Raw genomic sequence first — 21,174 nt, 5'->3', positions numbered from 1 at the left:
GTCATTTAACCAGTATTTATTAATCACCTACCAGGTGCCAGGTGCTAGAGATACTTGGAGTTCAGAACACAATGAATAAAACCGACAAGGTTTCATTCCTCTTGGGAGTTTTTGGTCTCATTGCAGACAGATATAATGATAAATTATGATAAATTCTATAAAAGGAAAGATATATCTCAAGAAGCAATTTTTCTACAGAAACTCTCTTTGTGTTGAGCTCTGAAGAATTAAATGGAATTGACTCAGCAAAAGGGGATGTGGAGGGTCAGAGCATGGTCCCTGTGAGGATGTGAGCAAAGGCCTGGGTGCCTCAAGTACCAAGAGGGAGGAAAGGCTAAAGAAGCAGGCATGCGAGATGCTGGTCTTTATCCTAAAAGCAATGGGGAATAATCTTAAGCAGGAGAATGACATGACTGGATTTGTATTTTCAAATGATCATCCCAGCTTCAGTGTAGAAAATCAATTAAAGGAAGATTGGGGGAACTGGTATTATTCTGCAAGACAGAGATGCTGCTGCTCCTTGGACTGGGGCAGAGAACATGGACTGAGAGAAATGGGCAGATTTGGGAATTACTAAAGGATATAAAACTTACAGATTTTGCTATAATATTGGGGATCCCTGGGTGGCTCAGCGGTTTAGCGCTTCCCTTTGGCCCAGGGTGTGATCCTGGAGTCCGTGCATGGAGCCTGCTTCTCTGCCTCTCTCTCTGTGTCTCACATGAATAAATAAATAAAATCTTAAAAAAAAGAGAAGATTTTGCTATAATAAGAATTTGAAGCTGAGAGTGAGGGGCTACTGGTAATACTCCTAAGTCTCTGACCTGGTGTTAAGAAAATATTACTGGTGGGAGCATAGTCTCTTCTCACCAAGGTACTCCCTGACAAAAGCACTCCCTCTCCAACCATGGCCTGTGATGTGTGTACACAGGTGTATTTATTCAACAAGTATTCTATTTTTTTTAAAAAAGATTTTATTTATTTATTCATGAGAGACACAGAGACACAGGCAGAGGGAGAAGCAGGCTTCCATGCAGGCAGCCTGACGTGGGATTTGATCCCAGGTCTCCAGGATCACGCCCTGGGCTGAAGGCAGTGCTAAACCACTGAGCCACCCGGGCTGCCCTATATTCAACAAGTATTCTGAGTACCTAGTGAGCTCTCTTCACTGTTCAGGTGCTGGGGATAGCACAGAGAACATGCCAATACCTGTGCCCTCATGGAGCATGCATACCAGTAGGGGAAACCATGACTTTTAAAATATACACATAAATGTTAAGGAGAAAAATTACTTAAAAAGGAAATGAAGTATTAAATAATGAGACTGGATTTCTTGTGTGGTTTAATCAGTCCTATTTCTTTATCACAGACATATCAAGGGAGGTTATTAAACAGTAAAATGAGGGATGCCTGGGTGGCTCAGCGGTTGGGCATCTGCCTTTGGCTCAGGGTGTGATCCTGGAGTCCTGGGATTGAGTCCCGCATTGAGCTCCCCACGTGGAGCCTGCTTCTCACTCTGCCTGTGCCTCTGCCTCTCTCTCTCTCTCTCTCTCTCTCTCTCTGAGTCTCTCATGAATAAATAAATTTTAAAAATCTTAAAAAAACAACAGTAAAATGAAACTCCTAATTTGCAGGAAAAAAAAACATAAGACAATCATTGCAAGAATGACAAAATAAAATAAAATTTAAACCACTCCTTGCACTGTTGGGGATTTACCCCAAAGATTCAGATGCAATGAAACGCTGGGACACCTGCACCCCGATGTTTATAGCAGCAATGTCCACAATAGCCAAACTGTGGAAGGAGCCTCGGTGTCCATCGAAAGATGAATGGATAAAGAAGATGTGGTTTATGTATACAATCGAATATTACTCAGCCATTAGAAACGACAAATACCACCATTTGCTTCAAAGTGGATGGAACTGGAGGGTATTATGCTGAGTGAAGTAAGTCAATCGGAGAAGGACAAACAGTGTATGTTCTCATTCATTTGGGGAATATAAATAATAGTGAAAGGGAATATAGGGGAAGGGAGAAGAAATGTGTGGGAAATATCAGAAAGGGAGACAGAACATAAAGACTCCTAACTCTGGGAAACGAACTGGGGGTGGTGGAAGGGGAGGAGGGCGGGGGTGGGGGTGAGTGGGTGACGGGCACTGAGGGGGACACTTGACAGGATGAGCACTGGGTGTTATTCTGTATGTTGGTAAATTGAACACCAATAAAAATTATTTTATTAAAAAAATAAAATAAAAAAATAAACCACTCCTCTATGTTCCTTACAAAAATACTGTAATTCCTCTCTTAGGCAAATTGATACTGCTCCTTACGGTGACAGTGACCTACCTTACCCTCCTGCTGCAATATACAAGTATTTCCAAAAGAAATAAAAAGAAAGGAAGAAAACACTATTGGTCCTATCACAGTGCTCCTATCAGCTATAACTATCACACTTGTCTGACTGAGGGTAAACTAACCCTGGAACTCAGCAGTAGCAAATCTGAGGACTAACGGCAGCATGTTCCAAACGAGAATCTTCAGAAAGCCCAGAAAAAAGACAGAACAAGAAAGGACTGCAGAGGAAAGTGGGAGGAGTGCCAATATTCTTAGATGGAGATGTTGGTATTAATGAAAAGTGACAAGAATTCTTGCAAAAACTGGATTTATTTAAAAAAAAAAAAAAAAGAGAGAGAGACAGAGAAAGAGAGAGAGAGTAGGGCTCCTTGGGTGGCTCAGTCTTAAGCGACTGCCTTTGGCTCACTCAGGTCATAATCCCAGGGTCCTGGGATTGAGTCCCACATCAGGCTCCCTGCTCAGTGGGGAGAGTCTGCTCTTACCTCTGGCCCTCCCCACTGCTTGTGCTCTCTCTCTCTCTCTCTCCCCCAAATAAATAAAATATTATTTTAAAAAAGAATAACTTTACTAAAATTCATAGTTTATACATACAACTGAGTAACAACAAATAAGCACCAAACTACTTTAACTCCCCAATCTTTTTGACAGCACAGTTGAATCTATAGACAGGTAATCCTACTAATTACCAAATGTATCAACTATGTTAAAACCGACAGTAGTGGGTAAACTTTTGGTTTCTAAGGCAGAGTATGTAGCACCAAATACAGCAAATTCTTCAGAAAGCAGGGCCAATAAAATAGCAAGAATAGGTAACTTCTTATTTAAAATCAAGTCTGCCGGGCAGCCCGGTAGGTCTGGTTTAGCGCTGCCCCTCCAGCCCAGGGCTTGATCCTGGAGATCTGGGATCAAGTCTCATGTCAGGCTCCCTGCATGGAGCCTGCTTCTCCCTCTGCCTCTGCCTCTGTCTCTGCCTCTGTGTGTGTGTGTCTCTCATGAATAAATAAATAAAATCTTTAAAATAAATAAATAAAATAAATAAAATAAAATCTGCCTCTTCAATATTGCCACATCTCGTATACAAATTTACCAGAAAAGGTATATTTTAGGCAATACTCAGAGCTAGAAGAACAAGAAAGAAAAATTAGGTAAAGGAATTATCTAAAATAGTCAAACTGAATAGTATTATTAGTTCTAAAAGCCATATGGATTTTTGACGGCTCATTCTCTATCCAGGCACATTATTATAAAACTCCTTGAACTTTACCCAAAAGAGGGGGGGGGGGGGGGCTACTAGGAGACAGAAGCAACAGATTAACTGCAAAATACTACCTGCTAGAGATTACATCTCTAACAAATGAGGAAAAAGACGTGTAAGAACTTATATAAAGTATTTTTTAAAGTCCTGCATAGAGGGCAGCCTGGGTGGCTCCACGGTTTAGCACCGCCTTCAGTCCAGGACATGATCCTGGGAGACCCAGGATGGAGTCCCAGAGTCCCCCCGTGGGGCTCCCTGCATGGGGCCTGCTTCTCCTCTGCCTATGTCTCTGCCTCTCTCTGTCTCTTATGAATAAATAAAATCTTAAAAAAAAAAAAAAATCCTGCATAGAGTAATTCAGTGTGAACCAAAACAAGTTAAAAATATATATATCAACCTTATCATTGTTTAGGTATGATAAGGAAAAGAAAATCTAGTTAGGGGAAAAAGAAATCACTTAATTTGCAGTCTATTGTCTTCAGAATAAATCAGGAGTTTGACCTACAGTTACTACCTTTGTTTTGTTTTGTTTTTTTACAAAGAGATTAGTTATAAACAATGTGATCATGGTTCAGGCCCAATTATTTAAGAGAAGAAATACAAGAAAATTAAATAACTTATTTTTAACTATGACTCTTATAACTTTGTTAAGCCCAATAATTTATTTCACTGTGACATTTCAAAATCCCTAATTTTATTGTCCTAAGTACGTGAAGCTGTGAGGAGGAAGGCGGAAGAATTAGAGAAAATGGGCTGCAAGTTCAAATTCTTGTCTACACTACTCTTCTACACAGGCAAATCAGTAGATCGTAATATGGGTCATCCCAGCTTTTCCTATGGAAGTCCAGGAGAGCTCCCAGTTACTTCCCAACAAGGCCCACATTCCTCACAGGTATAATAGGGGAAGCAGAAGCTACTGGACCAGAGAACAAGGAGAATCTAAGCTTTATTTTTAATTTTCATTATTTTTGTAAATTTTATTTTAAGTAAACCCTATCCCTCGCAATATGGGCCTGAATTCATTGCCCCAAGATCAAGAGTCGCCAGCTGTACAGACTGAGCCAGTCAGGCACCCCATAAAAGCAAGTATTTTAATGAAAAAGTCTACATTACATTTCTTTAAATTCATTTTTAAATGCCTGGTTTACAAATTTTGGATGATCTAATGCTTTCAAGAAAGATTCACTGCCCATTTCAATGTAGTTGGCTCCAATGGGGCAAAATTTGTGTGTGCAAATCTAAGATCTTAAACCTTCACTAACAGCAGCGTTAAAAACCACAGGCTCAGGGATCCCTGGGTGGCGCCGCGGTTTAGCGCCTGCCTTTGGCCCAGGGCGTGATCCTGGAGACCCGGGATCGAGTCCCACGTCGGGCTCCCGGTGCATGGAGCCTGCTTCTCCCTCTGCCTGTGTCTCTGCCTCTCTCTCTCACTGTGTGCCTATCATAAATAAATAAATAAATAAATAAATAAATAAATAAATAAATAACAAAAAACAAAAAACCACAGGCTCAAATGGCATCACTTAAACATAATCTGATTGCAGTTTCAACCTCACCCAGAAATGTATTCATAACTGGTTAGTCAGGAATTTTCTGACCCCCACTGGTGAAGTAATGGGGCACAAGGGTCCTCTCCACTCCCCAAAGGAAAATGATGTAGTAGTCTGCATGATAAGACAACCTGTTCTTCCCCCCTATGGAAAAGTGAACCTGCCTGGAACAATTCTTTTCTTTTGCTAATAATTTTCTCACCCTATCCTTCTTCCCATAAAAACTTATTTTTGTATAACTCCTGAGAGCTCCCCTCTACTTACTACAGGGGATGCTACGTAATTCATGAACCCTTTAATAAAGCTAATTACATCTTCATATTTCCTTGGCTGAATTTTATTTTGTAACAGCAGTAAACAGCTCTCCCGGTGTTCAAACAGTGGAATCTCCCATGCTCCAAAGAGTGCAACAAAACTCTTAGCAGACTTTAGAAGTTTAGAATGAGTCCTCAATATGGTTTGATCTTCTGAAATCTTAATGAGTAGGGAATATACTTAATGAGCCAGATTAAGAACACCTCCACCCCAAAATAAGGAGCCCCCCAAAGGGCCATATTTATTTTCACATTCTGCAGAATTAATGAAACAATTCACTAGAAAAAGCGTTGATTATTGATGAATATATACAAAAATACAGAAAACACCCACAAATGGCAAACATACCTAACCTTAGCAAAAAGTCCACCCTGCAGGCAATCCTTTATTATAGCAAATATGTTCTGGAAAGGGCCAGGAAGCAAATATTTTAGTCATTATGAACAATTACCTATGCCACTGTAGCACAAGTACAGTCATACATAATACACTGATGATACTAAACATATGGGTATGGTTGTGTCCCAATATAACTTTATTTATGGATACAGAAATGTCGATTTCATAGAATTTTTGTGTCATAAAATATCATGCTTTTTATTTCTTCCAATTAAAAATGTAAATTCATTCTTAGAGGTCCATTTGATGCCATTCCTGTGTTATTTCTATCAACATTTGCAGAAATAAAAATTTACAAATATCTATAAAAATATTTTTCTTAATATTTAATTTCTTTTCTCCATTCCCAGTTCCAAGCCTTCCACAGAAACTTTCTAAAGTCCTATTTCATCAGATTCCTTCCCTCCTTGCACATCCCTCTCCCCAGGGTACAGCTTGCCAGTCCCTTGGATGTTTTTAAATCAAAATCTACCCATGTCAGGAAAAAAAGTCACTCATCACAATTTTTTTTATAAATCCTACTTCCTTGAACTACTGTAAAGCTCCAAATCTTTTCATGCTCAATCTTTCAATAAGTATAGATTTGGCCAATCTTATTATGCTCTGTCTCTTTCAGCCATTTAAGTCTGGTTCTATACAATGAGACCCCTGTGAGGTTGTGGCAGTTACGCTGCATTCTTAAGAAGGAAGGTTTTAGTCACAAATACATTTAATGTTTAAAATCTTGCCACTAACTAACTGTTCAAATGGTGTCTCAAGAAAAGAGGTGATCTACTAGTTTAAAATGCTTCTGTTTCCACTTTGCTGGTTAAGGATTCTTTTCTATTTTTAAAATTATTTATCACTTTTCTAATTACTATTATTATTGTTATAATAACATCATTACTAGGACAACGTTTCATATATGTAAAAAACTTGCATCTCTAAATTTAAAGCTACAAAGTCCTAAAATGTTAAATTACTTAAATAACTGAACCATTGTAAGTAGGCATTAAACCCATCAGAGTGTAACATCTGAAATAAGTTAAAATCAATACTAAAACTTGGAAAGGTACAATCTTAAACTAGAAAGTGTCAAGAAATCATCCATTTCATAAGTATCTCTTTATATGTGGAAAGTGTGTAAATGTGTAGTCCCTGCTGCAGGGGCTCTTTCAGATTAGCATAAATATTCGGGCATTAGTGAAAAAGCCTTGTGCTAGGACAGAATTGTGTTCTTGAAAGGTGATGATCAGGAGATGGAGCATTTAATAAGGAATGAGACTTCACTCTCCAATTCTCCCCATTCATAAATAACAAGTGTTTAAATGCACCTATATTAAAACAGTTCCCAGTGAATTCAGGATAACAGTAAGAGCAAAAATGCCACAGTTCAGCAATCTGTGTTTGACTGTGAAGTGATTTCTCCTGAAGACAGATGCCACCCCAAGGAACAAAAGCAGAAAAACAATCCATCCTATGACCAGAGGCAAAAGCAAGAAAAGATTAGAACTGCAAGTCTCTCTCTCTCTCTCTCTCTCTCTCTCTCCCCTCTGAGACTCCCTGGCTACATCTTTACAACATCCTGCACAGACAACAGAAATGGTAATTTCCTACACAATACAAAGCAAGAAGCTCTTTGCCTTTTATTCTGCTGTCAAGTATATAAACCAAAGGATTTCTTGCAAACCACTGTACCCCCCCACCAAAAACAAGAAACCAAGGGATACAGTTCCTGAAAAGCAACATCCAGGGTCCATTAAAGGTTAAAACATTTCCTCTAGTAGTTAACACATTTAATTTTTTTTTTTTTTAAGTGCACTAGCTAGGATTGAGTATTCTAAAAGAAATCCTTAGGACAAAAAAAAAAAAAAGAGGACGGGAGGATTACTTGTACTATGTATTTTTACTTGAATTCATGTGGGGAAAGAAACAAATACTAAAAACTTATTCATGAAATTTTCAAAATAAAACGGTACTACTGTCCCTACAAAGAAATTTCTTTTTTAATGCTCTTTTTACTCCACTGAATGACTCCCATGATCCTAAAAAGACAGACACCCTAACTGCATGTTGTCACAAGTTGCCCGCCATTAATTTAACATCAGCTAAAACATAAAACACATTGTCAGAAATTCTAACCTTGTTCTTCACTACACTGCAATTTTTAATTTAAAAATACAATAAAGGGAAACACTGCTCTTTTTTCCCCCATCATCCTTCTCCCTCTTCCATCTCTTTTGGACAGTCCCCTGAACCCTACCACACAGCACTTATTATCCAATTTCTTCAAGAGAATAAAAATAAATCAAACCACGGTCCAAAACTCTAATCATCTTTGCAAGGAATTAAGGCCATTTCTAAAGATTTGCTAACTTGATGTTTTTCTCAATGATTAACAGTAGGCAAATATCTAGAATCATACACTATTTGCAAAAGCAACATTAAAACAACTTGACCATAAGCCGGCTAAATTTCAAGTATGTATAACATAAAATTTCAATAATTTTCTCTGAAGTTTTAAGTTTGTTCTACATAGGTTATCTCTTTTGTTATTTCCTATTTAAAGCTTTTTATTAAAAAAATCTTATTTCTCAGTTCCATTCCAATGAAAAGTACCATTAAGACAACAAACTTACAGCTAAGCCATCTACATGACACTAAAGAACAAACATCCAATAAGCAGGAGCAGATTAGCAAGAGTTTCTCATTATTACAAGAACTGTTCTCAGCAATTAAATTTATTCCCATTTGTATGTTTTGTTACATAGACAAAGAAAGCAGAAACTAACTCACCAATCTATAGGGAGTGTAAATCAAAGTTATTACCCTAAAAATACAGGATATTAAAAGGCACAGAGTGGAAGAATAATAGCAGTAAAATCTTTGGTTCCTTCCACCTGCCCTGGATTCTTGGGTTGCAGCTTCTCTATCAGCTAATTTTCTCTCTGTGTGGAGTTTTACTTGGTGTGCATTGCTCTCCACTTCCATTTCTAGCCCTGTCGTTTTTTAAAGGAGATAAAGCAACTGTATAAGAATGCTTAAAGACATCAAAGACCTAAAGCTTCACTGGTTGTGTGTGGCATAGGAGGAAGAGGAGGAAAACGTGAGGTAATGAGGATCTACTGTATTTACCTTATGTGCAGGGCATGTGGACAACAATAGAAACCATGTAGGGTGCACGTTTGGTCAAAAAAGAACATGGCAGCCTAATGGGAGGCCTTTGTTCTTCAAAAGGGTCTCCTTTCCCCCTTTTGTGTTTCACCTAATTCATGGCATCTGAGCTGCTCTTGAACTTGACAGACTGAGAGAAAGAGAGGGAGAAGAGCGGGGGAGTTGAACACACAAAGAGAAGAGAAAGGGGGGGGACTTCAAAAGGAATTCATTTGAAAAAATTAGTTCTCTTGCCAGTTTTGATGAAGTTTTGGAACTTTAAAGGAATTGGAGAATATCATTCAGGGTTGAAATTAATTTTTCCAGAGATTGTAATGAGAAATAACCTAGACAAATAAGGAACAAAATGAATTATGTCCTTATAACCAGTTACAATTTTTTTCTGCTATACCACAGTTCTTGAAATAATAGTAATAAAATACCTGATTTTCAACAATTACATAATTAGATAGCATTCTATACCCAGAACCAATAATTAAATAATTTTCCAGTTCAGGGGAATTATACTTGAGTAATAAACAGTGCCCAGGAACACTGCAAAAACACCAGCACCACCTGCAGGATATATACAGATGAGCATTCTAGAACATTTCAAAGCCTAAGATTGATTGATTGACTGATTTTTAGAGATTTGTTTATGAGAGATAGCAAGAGAGCACGAGTGGGGCGGGGAGGGGGGCAGAGGGCCAGGGAGAAGCAGGCTCCCTGCTAAGCAGGGAGCCCAATGTGGGGGTTCCAACCCAGGACCCTGAGATCATGACCTGAGCCAAAGGCAGCCCCTTAACTGACTGAGCCATCCCTGCCCTGACACTTTCACTTTAATGTCAAGACTTAAAAAACTTTTAAAAACGAGTGAATAACTTTAGATAGAGAACAAAAATGTAGGAACCTTTGGCCAATTTAGGTATTCATAAATATAAATACAGGACTCAAAGATCCTTAGCTATGTTATGTATTAATACAAAAGGTTGCTTCAAAACAATAAAAGATCATGACTTTAAAATTGATTTATTTGGGGGCTCTGGGTGGCTCAGTCGGTTAGGCATCCAACTCTTGGTTTTGGTTCAGGTCATGGTCTTTTGGGGTTTTAGGATGGAGCCCCATGTTGGGCCTGCCCTCTCCTTCTGCTCCTCCCCTTGCTCTCTCTCTTCTCTCTCAAGTAAATAAATATTTTTTAAAAATAGATTTATTTTTTTCTGATTGTAAAACACTACATTCATTATACAACAACCAAATAAGTCTGAAATACTGGAAGCTATTCTACGCCTACTGTTAGATCTAGTATTTTTTTCTTCCAGGTCTTTCTTCTATGTGTATCTTACATACATAATTTTGTATTGTATACCACACATACTAGTTTGGGACTGCTGTTTTTACACACTCCTACCTCGATTTAATATATTTTGTACCTCCTTTCATGTCAGGTATCATATCAAAATTTTCATATCAAAAATTTTGAGGGAGGGGATCCCTGGGTGGCTCAGAGGTTCAGCACCTGCCTTTGGCCCAGGGATGATCCTGGAGTCCTGGGATCAAGTCCCACATTGGGCTCCCAGCATGGAGCCTACTTCTCCCTCTGCCTGTGTCTCTGCCTCTCTCTATGTCTATCATGAATAAATAAATTTAAAAATCTCAAAAAATTGGGAGGGACACCTGGGTGGCTCAGCAGTTGAGCTTCCTCCTTCAGCTCAGGGCGTGATCCTGGGGTCCTGGGATCGAGTTCCACATCCAGTTCCCTGCATGAAGCCTGCTTCTCTCTCTGCCTCTCTCTCTCTGTCATTCATGAATAAATAAATAAAATCTTAAAAAAAATTTTTTTTGGTAGTATATAGTAGTAATCCACTGAAAGGACACACTAAGGATTAATGACCAATGTGCTATTACTATATATTTGAGCTATTTCTATTTTTTTCCACTTTACTAACAAAATTTTAAGAAATAGCACTATATATTACTATATATGTGTTCCTTTGCTCACTGGTCTAAATGATTCTATAAATTAACGGCTAGAGATAGAATTCCTAAGTGAAAGGGTACAAACATTTTTAAATTTAATAGTATAATCAAATTGCTGTCCAAAAGTTTTGTCAAGTAGTCTTCCCAATATTATGTAAGAATGTCTGTTTCCCATGATCCTAGACAACTATGTTTTTAGTATTTGACATTTTAATAATCACAGCTTTAGTTTTAAATCATTTTAGAGGGCAGCCCCGGTGGCGCAGCGGTTTGGCGCCGCCTGCAGTCCGGAGAGTGATCCTGGAGACCCAGGATTGAGTCCTGCGTCGGGCTCCCTGCATGGAGCCTGCTTGTGTCTCTGCCTCTCTGTCTCTCTCTCTGTGTTGCTCATGAACAAATAAACAAAATCTTTAAAATAAATAAATAAATAAATAAATAAATAAATAATCATTTTAGAACTTTCACACATAACTACTTCTTCAAAATGAGAATATATACATTTACTTCAATATTTACTGATGAAGATATTGTGTTAGAAGAAACATCACTTTTAAACTACGTTTAGAACCAATTATTTCTTTACGGTCACTTATCTCAATTTCATCTTACAATAAAATTAATACACAACCTCATTATTCATCAGAGTATAATCAGAAAGTACTGGATATTTCTAAACACTCAGAAAAAAATACGGTACCAATAAGGAGATTGAAAGAATTTCCCACAGGTCTCAAAAGCAACTATAAAAGAGGTAGGGTCACATAAACAAATAACCTTTTTAAGGGAACTATTTTGAAGATGTAGCTTTCTTTTTTTTTTTTAAGAGAATCTTTTTTTTTTTTTCTATATTTTATTTATTTATTCAGGGAGAGACACAGAGAGAGAGAAGAGGCAGAGACACAGGCAGAGAGAGAAGCAGGCTCCATGCAGGGAGCCTGACATGGGACTCGATCCTGAGACTCTAGGATCATGCCCTGGGCCAAACGCAGGCACTCAACCCCTGAGCCACCCAGGGATCCCCGAAGATGTAGCTTTCAACTGGATTTAAGTACATGAGCATGCATGTGTGTCAGTTATACTAAATTTGTTTGAAAGTTAAGCTCAGGGACGCCTGGGTGGCTCAGCGGTTTAGTGCCTGCCTTCAGCCCAGGGCGTGATCCTGGAGTCCCGGGATTGAGTCCCATGTCGGGCTCCCTGCATGGAGCCTGCTTCTCTCTTTGCCTGTGTCTCTGCCTTTCTCTCTCTGTGTCTCTCATGAATAAATAACTAAAATCTTAAAAAAAAAAAAAAAAGAAAAAGAAAGAAAGAAAGAAAGAAAGAAAGAAAGAAAGAAAGAAAGTAAGTTAAGCACAACCATTCTAGTTGTACCAGCCTGTGGATGTAACAGAATAACTGTAAATTTGGCACTGATAAAGCTTTAATCCCTGAGGCAGGGTTTCTCAACCTGGGCACTGCTAACATTCTGGACCAGATAATTGTGCTGGAGGGAGGAGGGCTGATCTGTGTACTGCAGGATGTTTTTTAGCAACATACCTGGCCTCCAATGACTACTGCCATGAATACCACACTACAGGTTATGACGACAAAAATGTCTCCACACATTGCCACATAACCCCTAGGGGGCAAAATCATCCCCATTTGAGAACCACCACTACTCCATGCTAACTAAAACAACTATCACATGCATCTCACTTCCGTAGGCATGATCTCACATGTTAAATTTTTAAAGTATGCAAATATGTTAAACACTCAAAATATTTATCAAATTCTTATTAACTTTCATCACATCTACTGCCATCAGTGAATATGACAGCACCAAAGACACAGACTTAAAAAAAAAAAAAAAAGACTCATCTGGTTACTAACATATTACTAGCTAACAATTAGGTTTCATTCGGTTTAACAGAAAGAATATTAAATTTGTTAAGGTAAAAACTTGAGTTATTTTAACTATTGTGAACTATCCTGTTGATTCTATATCCAAAATATATCTTGAATCCATCATTTCTCTGCATCTTGGACAACCTTCATCTCAGCCAACATCATCTCTCATACAAAGAGCCTTTTTAAATGTTCTCTCAGCTTCTACTCAGCTTTTACTTTCGACTCTTCCAACCCATTCTCCATTCATTTATTCATTCATTCATCCATTCAACTAGTTTCATGGAAGTCTACTATGTGTCAGGCACTCCATGCACTAAGAAAACATTGGTGCATAAAATTCTCTTACAAAATCCTTTACCTAGGGAAACTTAAATTCTAATATAAAATTTGTGAGAGAAAGGGACATCTGGGTGGCTCAGTGGTTGAGCATCTGCCTTTAGCCCAGGGCATGATCCTGGAGTTCTGGGATTGAGTCCCACATCAGGGTCCCTGCATGGAACCTGCTTCTCCCTCTGCCTGTGTCTCTGCCTCTCTCTTTCTGTGTCTCTCATGAATAAATAAATAAAATCTCTAAACAAAAAAATAAAATAAAATATATGAGAGGATAGTGTTTTGAAGAGAAGGTAGGGAAAGATGGGCAGGGATGGGGTCTGGCCAAAGATAGATTCACCAGTTATATAAAGACCTGAAGGTTAGGAAGTGAACCATGTAGATATTGGAGAAAGCATTGTAGGCAAAGGACAGCAAGTACAAAGGCCCTGAGTTGGGGGCATGCCTCTGCCTTTACATTGCACAAAATGGGAAACCACTAGAAGACTTGGAGCAGAGGTGAATCATGCTCTAATATTTTATTTTTTTATTTTTTATTTTTATTTTTTTTTAAAGATTTTATTTATTTATTCATGAGAGACCAAGAGAGACAAAGACATTGGCAGAGAGAGAAGCAGGCCCCATGCAGGCAGCCTGATATGGGACTCGATCCCGGGATTCCAAGATCATGCCCTGGGTTGAAGGCAGACACTCAACCGCTGAGCCACCCAGGCGTCCCATGCTGTAATATTTTAAAGGAAAATACCAGTGACTATGTCAAGAATAGGCTGAAGGGCTACAAGGGTGGAAGCAGAGACCAGTTAATTTATGAGATTTAGACCAGAGTGGGTTAGTGAAGATAAGAAATAGTTGGATTTTGGATGTATTATTAATCACAACTTAGTATTTTAAAACATACTAATACAACTTAGTATTAAAACATAAATGGAGTTGTGCCACTCCTCAACTCAAACATCCTTCAACTGTCACCTTTTTCCCACTGCACTTTACATAAAATGAAAAATCCTTAATATGGCCTAAACAGCTCTGCAAGATCTGGTCTCTGCCTAAATCTCCAGCCTCATCTTACTTCTCAGTAATCAAAATACATTTTGGCCACACTGTCCTTTCAGGTTCTCTACTACTCCAAATTCTTTTCCATGGGGTGGAGCTTTGAGCATACTGTTCTCTCTGCCTGAAATGCCCTTCTCACTCTTGGCCTTGCCTACATGATAGCTGGAGCTCTCACATTTCAATTCTCAGCTTAAAAAATTCACTTCCTTTAAAAAAAAAAAAAAAAAGATTTTATTTATTCATGAGAGACAGAGAGAGAGAGAGAGAGAGAGAGAGGGGGGGGGGCAGAGACACAGGCAGAGGGAGAAGCAGGCTGCCCTTAGAGGGCCCGATGCAGGACTCGATCCCAGAAGTTGATCCCAGAACCCCGGGATCATGACCTGAACCAAAGGAAGACGCTCAGCCACTGAGCCACCCAGGTGCCCCTGAATGCAAAAATTTAATTAGAATCCAAATGCACCAAGTACTTCTGCTTTTTCAGCCTTCTTGGAGCCTGTGGAGGCCTGCTGGGAACAGGGCTTCTAAAACAACAAACATGCCTAGAAGGCTGTGGTCCAAGGCCATTTTTGCTGGTGATAAGCAGGGTCTCCAGAACAAGAGGGAGCACACAGCTCTTAAAATTGAAGGTATTTACGCTCGAGATGAAACTGAATTCTATCTAGGCGAGAGATATGCTTATGTGTACAAAGCAAAGCACAACAACACAGTGACTCCTGGTGGTAAACCCAAAAACCCCAGAATAATCTGGAGAAAAGCAACTAGTGATCATGGAAACAATGGGATGGTTCCTGCTAAATTCTGAAGCAGGCTTCCTGCTAATGTCATTGGCCACAGAGTCCATGAGATGCTGTACCCCTCAAGCATCAAGTACTGAAAAGTAAATAAATGTGTAGATTTGTTCTCTTGTATTTTTGTTAAAACAAAATAAATGCAACAAGTACTTCTGACAGTGGGGAGGCCCCCCAAAGAAATGCCAGTCATACAGAAAATTTTTAATTAGAATTCAACAGGTGAATAAGGCCTCAACTAGTTTTAAAAGGCAGTTGAAGAACACAAATATATTTTTCTTACTTATTAATTAATGAGGATTCTTAGCATTATTTTAATGACTAAATTAAGCATACATTTGTTTTAATTATATTTTGTATAGAAAACAAAAACTGATCCAACAATGGAAAATACTTTCATTTTCCCATTCATTCATTACTTCTAATGCAATCAGATTAATCTTCCAAACGCATGGCTCAGATCATATTACTCAAAAAACTTCAGTGGCTCCCCACTGTCTACTGAATTAAGTCCAAACACCTTAGCCTGATATTTAAGACTCTACATAAATTGGCCCCAACTTATTTGCTTTTACTACCCTATAGTCTGTCTAGCCAAATTGAACTACTTTTGCTCCAACAGAGCCAGCTTTTTCCGCCTCCACCAGACCTTGGATCATATTGTTCCATCTTTCTGAAATGCAATTCTACCCTCCACTCCTAATCCACCTGTCAAAATCCTGCATTCCTGTTTCAGGACTCAGCTCACATGCTTCTAAGACACACAGTCTCTCTCCAGCATCCTTAATACAAAATGACTTCTTCCTCTATAGACACCCAGAGCCCCAGCGCTTTGTAACTTACTACATTCTTATCTTAGATGACCTTTTCCTTGTAGGTTTGAGCTTCCTAATTAAATCACAAATAATTTTTAGCCCCTTCCTTTTCTGAAAGAAAGATGGATACTTACGTACACAAAATTAACAACTGTATTTACAATTTATAAACTGTTCTAAGAGCCTATTCCTTTTGAGGGCAAGAACTGTTTCTGATTCACCTTTTGTTTCTTGAAATTCTTTGAACAAAGTATGTATTTAAACAACTTTGTTGAATAAAACACAAAAATTTAAGTTGAACATAAAGTTGCCTTTTATCACTCAGATCTTATTCACTGAGCCACATTAAAAGAAAGAACAGAGGTGCCTGGGTGGCTCAGTTGGTTAAACATCCAGTGCTTGATTTCAGTTCAGGTCATGATCTCAGAGTTGTGAGATAGAGCTCCTGACCATGGAGCCTGCTTGGGATTCTCTCTCTCCCTCTCCTTCTGGTTTTGTCCCCACTCCCTTTCTGTAAAAACACACATACACACAATTAAGCAACTGTACTGCAGTTGGCTACTGTGCTAAGAGAACACATGATTACAAATAACTATAAAATACCATCCCTGTCCTAAGAAGCTTATTAATAATACTGTTAGGAACATATGACAATTTCCACAGCAATCAGAAAAATAATAAAAGTACTATCAAACAATTAAATTTTAAACTATGAATTTCAAAAGAGCTGATATAAATAACAAGTGCCATGAAAGTCTAGAATGCAGAGGCCACAGCTGGCAAGGCTTTGATGAAGAATGCTTCTGAGAGTCATAGCTGGAAGAGGCAAGATTATCCAAAACAATGTGTTCCCAGGTTGCTCCAATAGCCATATCCTCCTCCTAGATCTTGGTTTAAAAAAATAATAACCCAAGTAGAGCACCGGGTCTCTGACCTATAAATGTACATGCTCACTGACCTCATTCAATGCACACAGAGAAGTCCTCTACTAGCACTCAGATATAAAACTCAGAAATTTCAGGGATGCCTGGGTGGCTCAGCGGCTGGGCGCCTGCCTTTGGTTCAGATCATGATCCCAGGATCCAGGATTGAGTCCCGCATCGGGTTCCCTCTGCCTGTGTTTCTCATGAATAAATAAATAAATAAATCTTAAAAATAAAATAAAATAAAAATAAAGTCCAGAAATTTGAAAACACATTTTCCAAAACACAAAATCATTTTCTACATTTTCCTTACATGCAATGTGAAGGGAGAGAAGGAAATTGCAAAGATGACCATTTTAGGAAGCCAAATAAATTTTAAAAACAAATTACAATAAATCTTCATGGCCCTGCCTGCCTCATTCTAATAATTACCTCCTTAAACATCCGTAATCGGACAAACTTTTTCCTTGAGATATAGTTAAATCTACGGTTCAAATGTTTCAGATTAGAAAAGTAACTTATAAACTCATTCAAATGAAGGAGAGCAGAGCATAGTGGTTAAAACTGAGACCCTCAGGCCAGCTGGGTTGGGTTCATAATCCCAGCTACCCAGGCTTCCTCTGTGCCTCAGTTTATTCATCTCTAAAATGAGAACAAAATCAGCTAACTCATAGTATGGTTATGAGGACCAAATGAACTAAAATTCATTAAAGCACTAAGAATAGAAATCTAGCACACACTAAGCAACAAAGACATATTATTATTATTATCCAAAGGAATTAAGGATCCTATCTCAGTCAGGACTACTTAGGCAATAACACATTAGAGCAGTGACTCCTTATCCATGGTGGATATGTTCCACCACCTCCACTGGGTGCCTGAAACCTCCAATAGTACAGAATCCCTGTATATACTAGTTTTTTCTTCACATACATACATACATGCATAACTATGATTAAGTTTAATTTAAAAATTAGGCACAAAAAAATAAAATAAAAATTAGGCACAGTAAAAGATTAACAACAATAATAATAAAAAAAGAGCAGTTGTAACAATACAGTGCAATAAAAGTTTTGAGAATGTACCCTCTCGGGATCCCTGGGTGGCACAGCGGTTTAGCGCCTGCCTTTGGCCCAGGGCGTGATCCTGGAGACCCAGGATCGAATCCTACGTCGGGCTCCCGGTGCATGGAGCCTGCTTCTCCCTCTGCCTATGTCTCTGCCTCTCTCTCTCTGTGACTATCATAAATAAATAAAAATTAAAAAAAAAAAAACTTAAAAAAAAAAAAAGAGAATGTACCCTCTCAAAATATCTTACTGTGCTATACTCACCCTTCTTGTGATGATGCGAGGTGATAAAATGCCTACGTGATGAGATGAAGTGAGGGAATAACGTAGGCATGTGACGTAGCACTAGGCTACTACTGACCTTCTGACGAGTGTCAGGAGGATCAGCTGATTCTGGACCACGGCTGACTGTAGGTAACTGAAACCACGGAAAGTAAAACCACAGATGATGGGGGATTACTGTAGGAAACTAAAAGTATCATCTTCAAAAGTGAAAAGTAGGCATTTCTATTGTGTAGTGGCCTGGGCCGTCTGCCCCAGAAGATGCCCCTTTGGCATAAAGATGATTTCAAGTTAAAAGTAATAAAAACCCAGAGTAAGCAGGAAGGCTCTCTGCCTTCTCCCTAACTGCCTAGATTTACACTGAAAAAGAGAGCCTGTAACAAGGAGCAAGCAGTGTATTAACAGAGGCCCCCTTTACTCAAGGCATCATTTGCATAACAGAACAGTCTTGTTTTTCAAAACAAATCCATTCATTTTTTTGTTAATGAGTTTTCTCCCTTATGAGTGCTCAGCCCCTCCCCTTTTGCCTTAGCTCCTAGAAGCTTCCTGTGGCTTTACAGTCTTCAGAATTTCATGTCTGAATGGATGCCCCATACATACATCTATTAAATTTGATTTTCTCCTGTTAATCTGTCTCATGTCAATTTGATTCTGCGTCCAGCTGGAAGGACTACAGGGCAGAGGAAGGTCTTCCTCCCTGACACTATATAAAAAAATTCACATTAAAGGAAATGCAGAACCTATGTACACATAGAAACTCAATGTATGACAGAGCTGACATTGCTTAAAAGCAGATGGAAAAAAACAATTCAACAAATTGCCTTGGAAGAACTGCAAATCCATATGTATGTCCTGACCTCACACCATACACAAAAATAAATTCAAAGCTGATTTATGACCAAAATGTGAAAAAACAAACTTCTTAACTTCCAGAAAATATAAGATTTTGAAATTGGAAAAGGAAAGAAATATTTCTTTCTTTATTTTTTTTTAATTTTATTTTTTAATTTATTTATGATAGTCACAGAGAGAGAGAGAGAGAGAGAGAGAGAGGCAGAGACTCAGGCAGAGGGAGAAGCAGGCTCCGTGCACCGGAAGCCCGATGTGGGATTCGATCCCGGGTCTCCAGGATAGCACCCTGGGCCAAAGGCAGGTGCCAAACCGCTGCACCACCCAGGGATCCCTGAAATATTTCTTTAATAAGGCATAAAAAATACAAACCATGAAAGAAAAGGCTTAAAATCCAACAGTATTAAAATAATTTTTTTTTCTAAGATTTTGTTTATTTATTCATGAGAGACACAGAAAGAGAGGCAGAGACAGGAGAAGCAGACTCCATGCAAGGAGCCTGATGTGGGACTCGATCCCAGGAATCCGGGATCAGGCCCTGAGCCAAAGGCAGATGCTCAACCGCTGAGCCACCCAGGCGTCCCTCAACAGTATTAAAATTAAAAACTTTTTAAATCAAGATTTAAGTAATGGAAAGACAGAGGAACCAGGGGGGCAGTCAGTTAAGCTTCTGACCCTGGTTTCAGCAGAGGTTATGATCTCAGGGTCCTGGGATCAACAGAACCCTCCTTCTGGCTCTGTGCTTTGCCAAGTCGGCTTGTCCCTCTCACTCCCCCTGTTCCTCTCCCCCCCTTGGTCTCCCTCTCCCTCAAATAAAGTCTTCTTTTAAAAAAATGCAAAGACAAAAAAAAAATGCAAAGACAAATCACAGACTGGGAAAGGGTATTATAACACATAAAACCAATAAAGGATTAGAATCCAAAAAATTGTCTACAAATCAAAGAAAGATAAAACAATCCAGTTAAAAATGGTAAGATAGGGACCCCTGGGTGGCTCAGCAGTTGAGCGTCTGCCTTTGACTCAGGGCATGATCCCGGAGTCCTGGGATCGAGTTCACATCGGGCTCTCCACAGGGAACCTGCTTCTCCCTCTGCCTAGGTCTCTGCCTCTCTCTGTGTCTCTCATGAATAAATAAATAAAATCTTAAAAAAAAAAAAAAGACTACTTAAAAAAATGGGTAAGATATATCAACTGGCAATTCACAAAATAAACACAATGGTCAATAAGGGTATGAAAAGGTGCTTACCTCAATAATAAAGAAAATACAAAACCTTCTAAGAGATACCATTTCACACCCATTGGGGGCTGGCAAAAAACAAAAACTTCTTCACAAAGATGTGCATCAATGAGAACTACACTACTTAGTAGGACTGTAAATTGATCCAGTCACTCTGGCAATATGTAGTCAAGCTAAAAATGAGCATACAATTTCACTTCCAGTTTATGTAAGTACATACATATTTTGCACATGCATTCTCTTTCTCGTTCACACACACACCTTAATGAAACTCTTGCAGTGCATGTATCCAAGGAAATGCACACAACATTATCCACAGTAGCCTTGCTTATAAGTGCCAAGAATTAGAAACAGTAGAAATGTGCATTAATGTATATTAATAAAAGAACGTGACAGTTCCTAGCCTCAGCCTCCAGGCCTTGCACACTTCCTCTTGCTCTCCTGTGACCCTGCTCAGTCAATGTTGGGCTAACCTCCTACAAGATAAAATATGTGAAGCAGAGAACAAGTTGTCTCCACCAAAGCATTCTGACCTACCAAAACTTCAGCCAACCCAGCTAGCCATAGATATACATGAACAAGCCTAGCCATGATAAGTGAGTCACCTAGCTGACCCAAGTCTCTTGAGCAATAATGAATGGTTGTTATTTTAAGTCAGTAAGTTTGTGGATTCGTTACAAAGTGATAGATAACTGATATGTAAAAGGATTAAAGTGATACATATTAATATGAAATGAATTTTTAAAATATTGTTATGCATAAAAAGTTGCACAAAAATATGTTATCATATCTACACGTTTTATTTTTTTAATTTTTTTTTCTACACATGTTTTAAAAGCCTTGTTCAGAGTTATACTACATATTTATGAAAAATGATGGTTATCTGAAGGTTTGGAAAAGATGACACTGGGGAGAGGTACACAGGGGCCTCAAAGCTTCCCAGGGAGAACCTCCCTAACCACCCT

At 38.7% G+C, this 21,174-nt stretch overlaps 1 protein-coding gene and 1 pseudogene across 4 annotated transcripts in view; one reads left to right on the top strand and one right to left on the bottom strand.

Moving 5' to 3' along the window:
* The window catches only part of POU2F1 (POU class 2 homeobox 1), a 187,083-nt gene that overhangs the window by 130,287 nt on the left and 35,622 nt on the right, over positions 1 to 21,174 (bottom strand). The window lies entirely within an intron of this gene.
* Positions 14,689 to 15,122, top strand: LOC144315321 (large ribosomal subunit protein eL33 pseudogene; annotated as a pseudogene).

This window comes from Canis aureus, chromosome 6 (assembly GCF_053574225.1).
Source record: "Canis aureus isolate CA01 chromosome 6, VMU_Caureus_v.1.0, whole genome shotgun sequence".
Taxonomy (NCBI): domain Eukaryota; kingdom Metazoa; phylum Chordata; class Mammalia; order Carnivora; family Canidae; genus Canis; species Canis aureus.
The sequence above is the reverse complement of the archived record's forward strand: the minus strand, read 5'-3'. Positions and strand labels throughout refer to the sequence as shown.